Here is a 12,891-nt window from a genome sequence, read left to right as displayed (position 1 = left end):
TCTATTTACTGTGTTGGAACTAACCAGTATCACCGCTTTTAGATCTTTTGGTGCAAAAGGAGGAAAAAATAAAGACAAGGAAATAGGGGGAGTTTGCAGGCAGAGTAAAGAAGTGGAATTAGAGCCATTCACTTTACTGGAATTTATTTGTTCCCATACATCTTCCTTTCAAAAAATGCTTGTGTGCAGATGTCAGGACAATAAGTCTCGGTCAGATCTAGCAACAATTCCCCATATTTGACCTTAGAGTCCATCAACTGTCCTTGACAGCTTTTAGAAACTTTAAATAATTGTGAAGGAAAATTGAATCACCACTCACTAACATGGAATAAGAATGCTTCATTTTTGATGCACACTGGCTATAGGTTTTGGAGCCATGTCTTTTCAATATGCTTTGTTTGACTTCTGGAGATATTCAACTGACTAAGAACAATTCATACCACAGCCTAGAAAAAAGTATTCCTATTACACTCTTTGTTTTACAATTAGCCTTCATAGATTTTAGTAGCAGGAAGGTCATTCCTGCAGCCTAGATTAGGTTTCACATACTTGTCATGTTTAGACAGCAAGGTTTAAGTTATTACAGAGATGGACAGTAGTATAAATTGTCTGGCAGTAACCTATTCTGGTGTATACCGTATATACTATATACATTTGCATTGTAATAACTCCTTTATTAATATCTGAGAAAATGAAAATAAAATCAGCATGTTATCTGTTTAAAAAGAAGGGCAAGATTACTTCCTTCAAGGGTCTTTCATCACTTTTTTAGTAGCTTGAGATACAACGCAAGATGTGCATACTGTGTGTGGGAAAACAAAGAATATTTTGTCTTTTACTTGAATCTTCTTGGCTTTGATAACTCCAAAACTGAACAGGAGCTTTGGAGCTGTATTGTTTGATAATATTTCCATAACATTTGTGACTGTCCAACTTTTTTGTGAAATGAAAGTCAGGAAATCTGACTGAATGCATTGTTAACTTTCAAGAGCCTACATTTTACTTCTGCAAAAGCCCTGCGACATTTCAATCTTTAAGTATCCTTGTCATTAAACTGGGGCAGAAAGAGAAGGAACAGGAAAGGAACATAAAGGGTGACTGAGATTTAAAATTTCCCTGGAGAAGATGGGCAAGGTACTCTTTGGCCTGCCAGAAGCTGAAATCAGAAGAATGACTGTTTTTAACACATTGGGTATGATTTAATTCCATCATCATCATCATCCAGATGGAAAACATGCTGACAGGCTTTGAGTTACCACTGACAGGAACAAAGGGCACTGGGATTACAGTGTGGTTAGCTGGCACAAGAGCACCTTTAATAACTAGCCATGTTACTAGTTTAGTGCATTAATTTGTGTGAAGAATTAGTATTGGCATTAATAATGATATTTTAAATTATTTTTTTTTATGTCTGGCTTTCTGCTAGAGTGCTGTTTTTAGTATTGTATGCTCTTTTTATTACTATATTTTAGGGTCAAATTCTGTCGTGTAACCATCCAGATGGGTGGAACTACAGGCAGAATTATTTGGCTTTTAATGCATAAATGAAAGTCTTCCAGAAAAAATACTGAGCTCATGATATGATTCTCAATTATTAAGTACTGAGGAAAAGAAGGAAATAATATGTTAAAAATCAGTGTAGCCTTAGCGCTTTTGTATTTTTCTTAAGAAGGTTTTTTGTTTTCTCATGGTATTTCAGATGTTGTGGTTATATTGTGGTCTTCTTTTTCAGCTGCCCTAATACCCAGCTCCCTTATATTTTCCTCATTCTATAGATGCTCCAGGGAATATTCTGTTTCACAGCAATGCATGTGCCTCCCTGGCTGTACTGTGAAAAAAATGCATTATGATTTCTTTTGAAAAGTCCATGCATTTAAACATGTAATGAGGTCGAGGTGTTCTTTACAGATACTTTTATAGTGCCGTGTCCATGACCTGATATTTCCTAGAAGAGCGAAGCAGACAGTTAACCATTTATTAGCTCTGCACGTGTATGCAGCAAGAGATTACAGTCAGTCACCACATTATTAAACCAGTCTCAACTGATCATTCAAGCCTTTTATTTGTACATAAAAATAAGACTGGAACATTTGTAGCTATCCTTCCCTAGACATCCTCCTCAGGTCTTGCGGCAGCCAGCAGTGCTCTGGGTTTTGGCCCTTGGCTTAGGGCTGTAATATTTCTGGCCAGTTTATCTCACCTTTTCTTATGGTGCTATTTAAAAGCTGGTTCAACCATTTTGCCACCATTGTTAGTTTGCTGAACTAATCCTTTAATCCTATTCATAGTTTCTGTTAGAGGGTGAGGTCCTCATAATCCCTTTGGGAATTTTTTTTCCCTTTTATGATCTTGGCTGGTGTTCAGCCATTTATGAGTGGTTGCTAGCCATATATACATAGTGAATTTTTAGCTAAATACAAAGGGAGTAATTGAAGGACTTTTGACTTCGAATTTGACTTTTCTGTCAGTATGAGCTCAACAAGTCATGCTGCATGGCTTTTTTGTGACTGGTCCCTCAAACTGCCCAGTTACATCTCCAGTAGTGGGAGGGTACGTATAATTTTAATGAGGGCTTGGAAATTTCTTCACAGATAGAAAGCAAAATATCAGAACTAGAGGATTTTTAGGAGATGCCATTTTTACATGTCGTATTACTACTTTGTTGGCAGTAGATCCAGTTTAAGTAAAAGTTCCCAGCTTCTTAGAACATATATGATTTTCTCTAACAGTGGCTGAATTAAGAATCTGAAGCTTTGCCTCCCCGCCAGGCAAGCTAGGAGATCCTGATCAGTGTCATTTACTGCCAAGAGGGAGGAAGCAGAGCTGACAGGAGTTCTCCCGACAGAACTGCTGGCCACCAGGACATGGGCTGATGGTCTCTCTAAATACAGTCTTTTTTTTTCTTTCAAGGAAATGCATTCTGAAATTTCAAGCTTCACTCTTTTTCCATTTTCTAGCATGCAGGCCATTGGCAGTGTTATATTTATTTTGCAATTTTGTTGTCTTGGCAGAGAATTCAAAAGTGTTTGCATGCCTCAGTGGACCAACGATAGACTAATGATGTGTAGCAACAGTAAATGTTTTTTTTCTGCACTGCAATCATGTTTCATAGGTGCCATGCTGGAAAATGAGATCGCTGTTTGCATCTACTCCTGTAGTTCAGTTGTGGATATGCTATTCCCAAGGGAGGCAGCTCAAACATAGAGTGGAAAGAGCCCAGGGACAACCTGGCAGTTTTAGCATCACCGTTTTTCCCATTGAAGTTGTTCTTTTGCCTGGAAATGTATCTTGAGCCATAACTGTGATTGTGGATTGCACATACTTTGAGTGCCTGGCTGTGCTCCAAGCTGTGGACAGCTCATCTTCAGATGATCTGATAAAATGGTGTTGCAACGGTGCTGCACAAGTCTTGCACTTTTCAACAAATAGGGGTCTAGAGATGCTGTGTTCAGCACAGAAACCTGAAGTCCTTCAACTGAATACACTCTGAAATCAGTTTGAGCTTTCTGGGTAGCACTACAGGAGGAAAAGCACCAAAAAAAAGGCCAAACACACAAACAAACAAAAAAAGTCCAGAAAGTTTATTTTGCCAAAAGCTATACACGTGCAGAAAAACTTTGTACATATGCCTGGCACAGTGCATTCCCTGCCTACAAAACTTATTAGAATGAACAGCTGGTTAATGGAGATGTGTTTTTTCAAACTAAGCTTTAATGCCAATTAAAACCAACACTGGCTTATTAAGAACAAAACTACTACTTTTTCTAGAAAATTTTTGTCGTTCTATGGCAATCAAGAGAAAAGACAGAAAATATATAAAGCTGGCAGGTTATGAAAATTGAACAATGAAACATACTTTTCTAAAGCTCTGAAGAATTATAGTCTCAAAACTATCTTAAGTACTTGATTTTTGACCTACCTTTTTCTAATAGCTCTCTCAATTTTCTTAGAGCGGTTTTGCTTTTAAAAATATCTGAAAACTTGGTAGATATTAACATAGCCATGTAAAAAAGTTCCTCCTTAGAACACAAAAATCTTGAATGATACATTATGTTCCACTAATCAATTTTTTTTCCATTTCAGATAATGGCTTATGAGATTTTTAATTTGAAAACTTAGGACAATTTGAGCAAAAGAAACTCCCCCCAAAACTTGGAACCATCGAGGTACATTGCTTCTGGCATAGAAAAGAGTGTAAAATACTGATACATTACAAATGATTTCAGACTAAAGTCTGCACTGACTGTCCAAGAGCAGCAATTCCCTTATCTGGGCTGAGATCCCTGGGCACCAGACAAACAATCTGACCAAGGCATTGAGGCTGAATTTTTCACATGTGGGGAAAGGCTTCAACTTTTCCATTCCTATCTCATAGATCAAAAGATCTAGTTGAGCACCTCTCCATGCAAATTTTTTGAGTTGTTGAGTTGTAGTATTGTGAAACTACTCCAGAGCGTACCACAACGAAATTTCCCATTTCTTTTTTTTTTTTTTTTTTTTTTTTATGACAGAAAGAATTAATGTTCTTTCAATCTGAGTGCTTTGTGAGAAAACATGTATGTATGACACAGAGGAGACCTGAAGGTCTCTGTTGTCTTCAGATAATGCTGGGGGGAGATCAGGTACAGTTGCATGAATTTTGTTGTTAACTGTCTAATCTTGTGGAAATATTAATTCAACTGGATTAAATATCTGATTGACTTTATCAGTCACGTGACATTCCAGGCTAGCCTTACGTTATAACTGCAGAAAGTCTGCCATGGAAGGTGACGAATGGATTAAGGATGGGAATGTGTTCTGTTCATCTCTCAGGCTTAATCCTCAACCTTAAATGTGTACCACATGATAATATTGCATGGTATGTGACGTCGCCATTGGAATCTTGCTGAGGATGTAGCAAAGTGAGTATCCCACAATGTTACCCAGGAATAACAGTCACAGGGTCACTTTGGGTTATATTCTTCCATGTTTGTGTTTGAGGTCACAGAAATAATTGGAAAGCTTAGCTGCAGAGTATGGAGCATCCTCTGTTAGCATAGAATACAGATCTAAGCACTGTCTACAGAAACACCTAGATACCAGGGGTGTGTGTGTGTAAGAATAACTGCTTAATTATAGAACAATAACAAACACATCTGCAGGGAAACACAGAATTCACTGCAGAGAAGTGTCACTGTGATATAATCTACATACGTTAATTGCTAAATAATATTTTATATTATGCAAATAACTAAACAAAATACAAACATGCTGTAGCCTTTTAATGAGGAGTTAAAGGCCTATGACACCTCATAGGAAATTCTGACAAACACTATTTAGAAGTGATTATGCCTCTATGCTATATTTTTTCAAATAGTTTCTATTATTAGGAAAATTTCAAATGAACTGCAGTCTTTGTTCTCTGATGTCTAGTTTTCAGAAGCCTACATATAGCTTTCTGTGTGACCAATCCAAAGTGAGCAAGAGCTATGATTATTCAGGTAAGCTGTTATATATGTTGATTTTCAAAACTTTTAGTGATAAACTGTTTGATTTTCTGCATTTTCCTTTTTCTTTTCATTTTTTTCCTCTGGTACATTAATCTTCTCCACTATACTTATGCTATAGCCCAACCACAGCCATCATATGTTCTAACAGACATAGCTCCTCTGGCAGTAGGCAACATTTCCACCAGTTTAATCTTCTGGATGCTTCTCAGATCTCACTAGAACAACATATGGAAATCATACTACAACTAGCTATATTTTTTTGATACAAATTTCTAAAGAGAATGTGTTCTGTTTGAAACTTGAGACGAGGGGAGATAAGAAAAACAGAATATAATACAATATAGGGAAAAACACTTATCAAAAAACCTTATGATCTGGCTTCTAAGCTTCCCTGTTCTAATTCAGCAACTAGTTTTTTTACATACAGCAAATCCTTTTACTGGATATTTCTTGTTCTTTAATGACTTCACTACAGGGTTGCATGGGTTGATAGGAATGCATTCTCCAAAAATCCATTAACATGGTTCTTGACTGAACGTGGTCCAGGCATGTTAATCACCATTGTTCTTCAAGAATGTTAGATGATTTAAGTTTACTATATGTGAATTTCATGTCTAAGAATTGATGGGTTCCTTATTTATACACAGGACTGGGTACCTTGCTGGAAATTATGGTACATTGTTAGTTTAAAAATCTGCTATAGGAAATGTGACAAAGATAAAGAAATCTCTTTAATGTTGGCAAAGACTTATATATAGAAATTAAAATTATAGTGTCGTCTGTGCCTTTCTTCTCTAGATGATAGTACAATTCAAAGAAACATCCGCTTTTTTCTGTTATATGTCTTCTTTGACTCCAACACATGCATATTAAAGAGAAACTTCACATTTTTTGATGTGATTGCATCAGAAGAAAAGATATAGTATGATTGATGCCAGTGGGGTTTGACAAATAGCAACTGTACAGAAATTATACAAAAATTTCCTTCCATATTTCCTCTCAACTGTTCTGCCACTTTGATGAAATGGTAATCTCTCTAATCCATTTCTCCAGCTAGAAGAGTGTTTCAGAAACATACCCTTCCCTGCAGTTATTACCATGATGGAACATTTATTATCCAGCAAATGAGGCATCACATTCTCTGATAATTCTCCTAAAAAATCTTAGCGATAACTGCCCTTTATTGTGCATATCAATGATCAATTAAAATATAAAAAAAAGTATTGTATATTCTGAACAGGACAAAATGCAAACAGTTTCACTGATCAATACCCAGTGCAGAAATATGTGAAATCTTGTGTGGACAAATTTCTTCCCTGTGCTGGGGGGTGATTTGACATACCACTCACGCCCTAAACTGTCAAGGCTGTGGGCTGGAGTCATGAAATATTGTTTTCACATACATGAGCCCTGGTAAATTTTGCCTTGAAAAACATGTCTGTAAGGATTATGGCTTTTGGGCCTGTGTGTTCCCAGGCTGTTATAGAAGAGTGAGAAACACAGCTATAAAAAATGTGTTACAAAAAACAATAAACAAACAAACTCAACCAAAAAATAAACAATATAAACAAAAAATCCACCCACAAACATCCCCCCCCCCAAACCAAAACAAAAGCCCAAACAAAAAACATACCCAAACAAGATACTACAAAAATCATCAGTAGACTTTGTACAGTATCAGTCTGTTACTTATTTGCTTTATTTCAAAAAAAGGTAGATCTCAAAGGCCGAATCCACATGGGATCTCCAAACCCCACCACACTGATTTAATAATAATATTTTTTGTTTAGTCACTTATATTTTTGTTTAGTCAGCTTAAAACTAAAGGTATTAATGATAGTTTTTTTCTGTGTATGAACACAGTGTTTTTTATAAAATGACCTAAGAGTAAGATCAGAAAACATTTGCTGAGTGACATGGGTTGTTTGCCTGTCTTTAATCTCATTTTATTTTGTGTATACACACACACAAATGTATATATGTGTGTGTGTGTGTGTATCAGCTACATGCAAATGCAATCAAGTGTAAAACAGTATTGTTTTGATAACTTGGACCAATTTTTTTATTGGTTTCCTGAGAATATTATGTTCTCATATCCATATTGTTTCTGCCCTCTGCAAGTGCCTTCAGAAATGTTTTTTGGCACTGTGTAGCTAAAAAAATCCTCACTGAGAATTATTGTTCTGTTCAAGAGAAATTTTCAAACATGGTTGAATATTATCTTGAAAATGCAATTTTTGAAAAGTAATGATAAAAGTCTTTGTTGTGGATTCTCTTCCTTCCTAAGTCTGATTTTTTTAAAATAAATTTCAACTATACAGACCAATACAAAGCCATAATTACATAATGAGAAAATTTAAGTTATTTATTTGTTTAACGTTTGCTGCTTCTCTTTCTTTTTTTAAGCTCAAAACAAAACAGCAATTTCTTTGCTTTTTTCTTAGCTAAGTCAGCAGGTTACACGATGTTATTTGTATTTTGCACACTTGCAGATTAATGTTTGAACACTGTTGCACCACCTCTTCAACCACTACGTTAGGAACCAGCTTGCATTTCATACTTGCAAATATGTAATGTTTTTACAGAATAAATCACGGATGGAAGCAAGACCTGTTCCTGAAGAAATGTTTTATTCAACAAAACTTGCCCAACTTGAGCATTTTCCAGGTAAAGAATTTTTTTTTTTTTCAAAATGTTGCCTGTTTGTGGAGTAAGTGACCTAAGAAAAGCCTGCTGAGTCAAAAGTGCTTTATCCCAGTGTCATTTGTGAGAAGGGAACAAAACCTAAAATAGTAGTCAGGTTGGAATCAAGCTTACCTGATAATGCCAAAAATTACATTTTACAGGAATATTTTTTATGGCAACCCCCCTGCCCCACTCCCCCAATGATCTCAAATCCAAACAGTTACCATAGTAACTCATGTTATGGTATATTATTTATGGACATATTGCAACATAGAGAGTATTCATAATGTGTTGCTTTTTTCAGACCGTATGTTTCTGGTTGTTCACGTAACATTTGCACAGCTGAGTGAAAATGCCAGATCTTTTCATTTGTAGCAAGCTAACATTTCTCTATACTCTCAAAAAAGTGCAGAACGATGTATTTTTGAGATCACTGAACAAAAATAATTGGTTTTATTGTATTCAGATAATCAGTATAATACAGCAAAATAGTACTGCTTTCTTTTTTTTCTCACTCCCCCATTTTTAGGGGGTAAGGGGCAGGGGGGTTACACTGCAGCCACAAGTAGTCTATTCAAGACCTGCTGATAGAAGGGAGTGGTGCTTCATAAGGAAACTCCAATTGAAACAAATGCAAAGAACACAAAGGTATCACATGACTGGCTCTACCATAGTTTTCCATATATGATTTTTAGTAGTGTTACTTATGATGTGAACATGTAGATTAGCCTGTAAATGCAGATTAATTTTTTAGCCTGTGTTTATGAATTATCAAACTAATTTTAATCTTCAAGGATTATCTTCAGACATGTATTTACTGAAATAAGTACCTATGCATTTGGTAGAAGTAACTTTCTATGCTTTCTACTCACATTTTGAGGCACAAAGAGCAGCTGGATACTTTACTGTTAAGGAATACTAATGAAACTGGGTCACCTGGCTTTGCCAATCCCAGCCAGAGGATTGTGGTAGGTGCTCTGTTTCTCTCTGCTCTCTTTTCTATACAAATACTGTCTTAAAAAAATTAAGATAGATGTTGATATAACTGTATGCGAAAGAGTGCTATTGAATCGAAGGGAACAGCCTGGGAATCTGCACATCCAGGTCATTCTGAAATGTTTTGTCTGTGAAGCTGATCTCATATGTGCACCAAATTGAATATTTGCATATAAATATTTAGTCACCTGAGGTGATTAATTTTACTTAACACTAATTTCTGTCATACAAAACAAGTTTTTCAAATGTGGTATTCCTCCAGCAAGTGCACTAGTTCACAGACAGGAGCTTAGCTATCAGTTGATATTCCCTTTTCTGTTTGTCATTTTCGTCGTTTGGCACCTGTAACTATTTTGAACTCAATTTATGTCACTTACACATGAAGTGTGTGGCACCTAAATGCCATAAATCATGCATATGTATCATTGCTGGTGCAAATTTGCATCTGTAATTATCTGTACTTAAAAACTGTCGTTGTTATGAGGCCTTGTTGGAGACTGGCTGAAGAACATGACACACTTCACCCATCCTCTACATCCAAATTACATTCTGTCCCATAATTTTTCTATTTGAAAGGTTATTAAAATACTTTAAAAGAAAAATTAGGTAAAAATTGACATGGATGAAAGATAAATATTCTGTTTGCAAAGAGCGTTTGTCAGCTTCCCTCTGCACTGCATTTTACTTCAGTTGTGAATGGACTTTTATGAAAATATATAAATATTTTATTGAAAACAGTCCTGTATCATTTACTACCCTGACCATGCAATTAGCCCGCTAATGGACAAAAAATGGGTGTTTCCCCATAGGGATTTTATTTCCACCATCATTTACCTGGATCCTGCTACATTCTGTTGATAAATATTCTTATAATTCCTCAGTTTTTCACTGGGGAAAAAAAAGCAATAATCACTAGGCACTCTAGACATAAAGCTTCAAATACAGTGGTTGTGGCTGTACATATCTGAGATTTTCCCACTATGCTTATTTTTTTATATGAAGACAGTAAGTTCAGTCAGGTAGGGATGTATTTTTGCCCATCCACCGTCTGATTATTGATCCAGCTTCATTGCCAGAAACTCATATTTTCTGAGAGGGAGGGGGAAAAAATCTTTATGTGTAATCCATGATTCTTTTGTTAAATTGTCTCTGTGATAATTCAGTTGTAAATAATTCTAGTAAGTACAATCTTCTCACAATGGCAAAATATTTTTTTTCAATTAAAACTGCTGATGTTTAAACAAATCTGGTTTGGGTACCGTGTATACAGTTGGAACTGTGGTCTGAGTACTCATGCACATGTCACAGGCTTTTAGTTCAATTATTTTGAAACACACTTGATTGGAATCCTTGAAGTGAAAATTTTACGTTTTCTCTCTGTTTTTTGTATCATTATTTTTTCAAAGCTTGCTCTTCTTACTCCAGTTACAGTCTTTGAAATAGTGTGTTTCTATAGCCAGCTGATAGAGTTTATGGTGATTTTGAAGTTGGGAGTACCTGCATTTACTTCTAGTATGTAGCTGGCTGTTGCCAGCTGGTCCTTTTTTCTCATGTGCTGATGGGTATTACTTATTTTTAACACCACTATTTTCTAAATGATAAGAGGAAGAAGAAAGAAATGGTGAGGGTAAATATCACTGGCTTCTTTGAGATTTTGTAATAGCAGAATATTAAAAGTTAAGGAAGGAAAGGTAAAGGGAAGTATTAAAAGAGAAAAAATAGAGCAAGTGAAAAAAATTGAGTTGAAAGGAAACCTATCCACCCTCTGCATTATAATATTAGTGCTTCACACACTCCAAAAAGATAAAACAGAAAATTAAACACTAGGTTTACAGTTCAAAAATTTGGAAATAAAAGTCATAAAGAAATTAGAAATTAAAATTATATTTTGGCTGTACATGTGTTTCCATTTTCAGTTGACTTCTGACACCTGACATATTTACCTGTGCATTCACAAATAAACCATCTGCCAAGACCTTTTTTAAAGCCAGTTGACCTGTATGGCATTCAAGCTTTTAAACCATCTCTAGGGTTACATTTTGGGGTGCATTTTTTGGGGAGGGTGGGGAGGGCATAATAATTCTGTTTCCTGTAGTGAGCAGTGTTTCAGTCTTCATACAAAATTGCTGAGCTTCACTGACAGGAATGTTTCCAAAGGGATGTCACCACAAGAGGAGCTCTTCAATGTCCACTTCAATGTAAAATTGGAGAAGCCTTAGCAGAGTTCATACAGACCTTCCAGGTGACTCTTTCAAACTGCTGTTTTGCATAAGTTAAAAGTACTCATGCAAAAAAATGCTACAGAAAATGTTTAAGAAAGCACACTAATTCTCAAATGAAACTTGGTAGAAATGTTCAGCAGCTGGTGTACAATCTGAAAAAGGTTCTTTCCTTTATTAGAAACACATATTGTTGGCATTCCCATTACTGCCAGAAAAGGTTATGCTCATATGAAGCAAAGAGAAGGAAAGAAAGAAGATTAACAAGTTTTTCAGCTTTCCATTTCTATGAAATAATGTCTATTGAAGAAAAACAAGACTAATGTTCATTGTATAAAGGGAAATGCCTTTTTTTTTTTGATTCATCTAGTCCCAAAATAGATTTTTGAACTTGTGAAGGGGTTTATTGTGGTATTTTGAAAAACTGAACGGTTCATTGAAGACAATTAGCTGAATGCTAGCCTTGTATGTTCGGGAGGGCAGGACGCAAGAAACAAACCAAAACCCCAAACCTTGAAGGTTCGAGGCTTAGGTTCCATTTTAATTGTTTGTGTAGTTCTGCCATTGTCATCTTGACCAATCTGGCAGGTGAACACCAGTAGAGCTTCACTGACCTCAACTTTGTCATCTATAAATTTGTTACCAAATCTAAAGTTTGGAATTGCAAAAAGAAAACATGCCAGTAAAACATATGCCTTTTAAATTCTAAATAAGCAGATATACATTTAATTTCATTTTCTAATTTCTTCTTCCCTTTCCAGGTTGTTTTTGGGTTTTTTTTGTGGTAGAAGTGATGAAAGTCAAAGTATAGTCAATGAAATTAATTACATGGCCTTAATAAGTTGTCTATACTGAACTAATTTTTGTGATACAAGTCCAGTTATGTCATTCTAAAAATCATGGTGAGTATTTCTATGGTGCTGCTTCCTATGATATACAGAGCAGCTAATTTTTTGAACTTGAGACTAAGTGAACCAACTGCAGTACAGATAAAGCCATGTCTCATATAACCTCATTACCTTTGTCACATATTTTACGTATGTCAGTTGATCACTAACCGGCACAAACATAAAGATTAGAATCAGTGCCATTATTCTTACGGCTAAATTATATTTGCATAGGAAACTCCTTTATTGTCCCTCTGACACACAAAGACATCTGACCTTTCAGCATGGGGACTGTAAACACAAACTATAAACTGGGAGGACTCAGCGAGAGAGACAAGGAGGAGGATGGAGCCATGAGCCTGACCAGCTGTATTCCAGGAATGCTGTGACCACTAGTGGATATTTCGAAAGTTTAAGGAAGAGCATCCTTTCTTTAGGGTTTTCAGGTTCTTTCTGTGCCTCTAATGAGGTGGGATTACTTGCACTCCTGCCTAGTGTTATGCAGTCTCAGGACCCATAATTGAACCCCTCAAGGTTCAGTTTTATCTGAACATATTGTGAAGACAACTTATTTGAAATGCTACCCTTATCTTAATTTTGCTGCAGACCAGTTTT

The 12,891-nt window shown here is 35.9% G+C and overlaps 1 protein-coding gene and 1 long non-coding RNA gene across 2 annotated transcripts in view; one reads left to right on the top strand and one right to left on the bottom strand.

Moving 5' to 3' along the window:
- Positions 1–12,891, bottom strand: part of NTNG1 (netrin G1) — a 497,227-nt gene that overhangs the window by 374,730 nt on the left and 109,606 nt on the right. The gene's annotated exons all lie outside the window — the stretch shown is intronic.
- On the top strand, positions 4,841–9,129 carry LOC127477067 (uncharacterized). The gene is made up of 4 exons (XR_007906835.1): positions 4,841–4,901; positions 5,413–5,480; positions 8,075–8,156; positions 9,055–9,129. It is a non-coding gene; the product is annotated as an uncharacterized LOC127477067 (long non-coding RNA).

The sequence above is a fragment of the Manacus candei genome, unplaced genomic scaffold, assembly GCF_025592945.1.
Source record: "Manacus candei isolate 608988 ecotype Guabito, Panama unplaced genomic scaffold, ASM2559294v1 h1tg000005l, whole genome shotgun sequence".
NCBI lineage: Eukaryota > Metazoa > Chordata > Aves > Passeriformes > Pipridae > Manacus > Manacus candei.
Note: the sequence above shows the minus strand (reverse complement) of the source record. Positions and strands in the feature narration are given on the sequence as shown.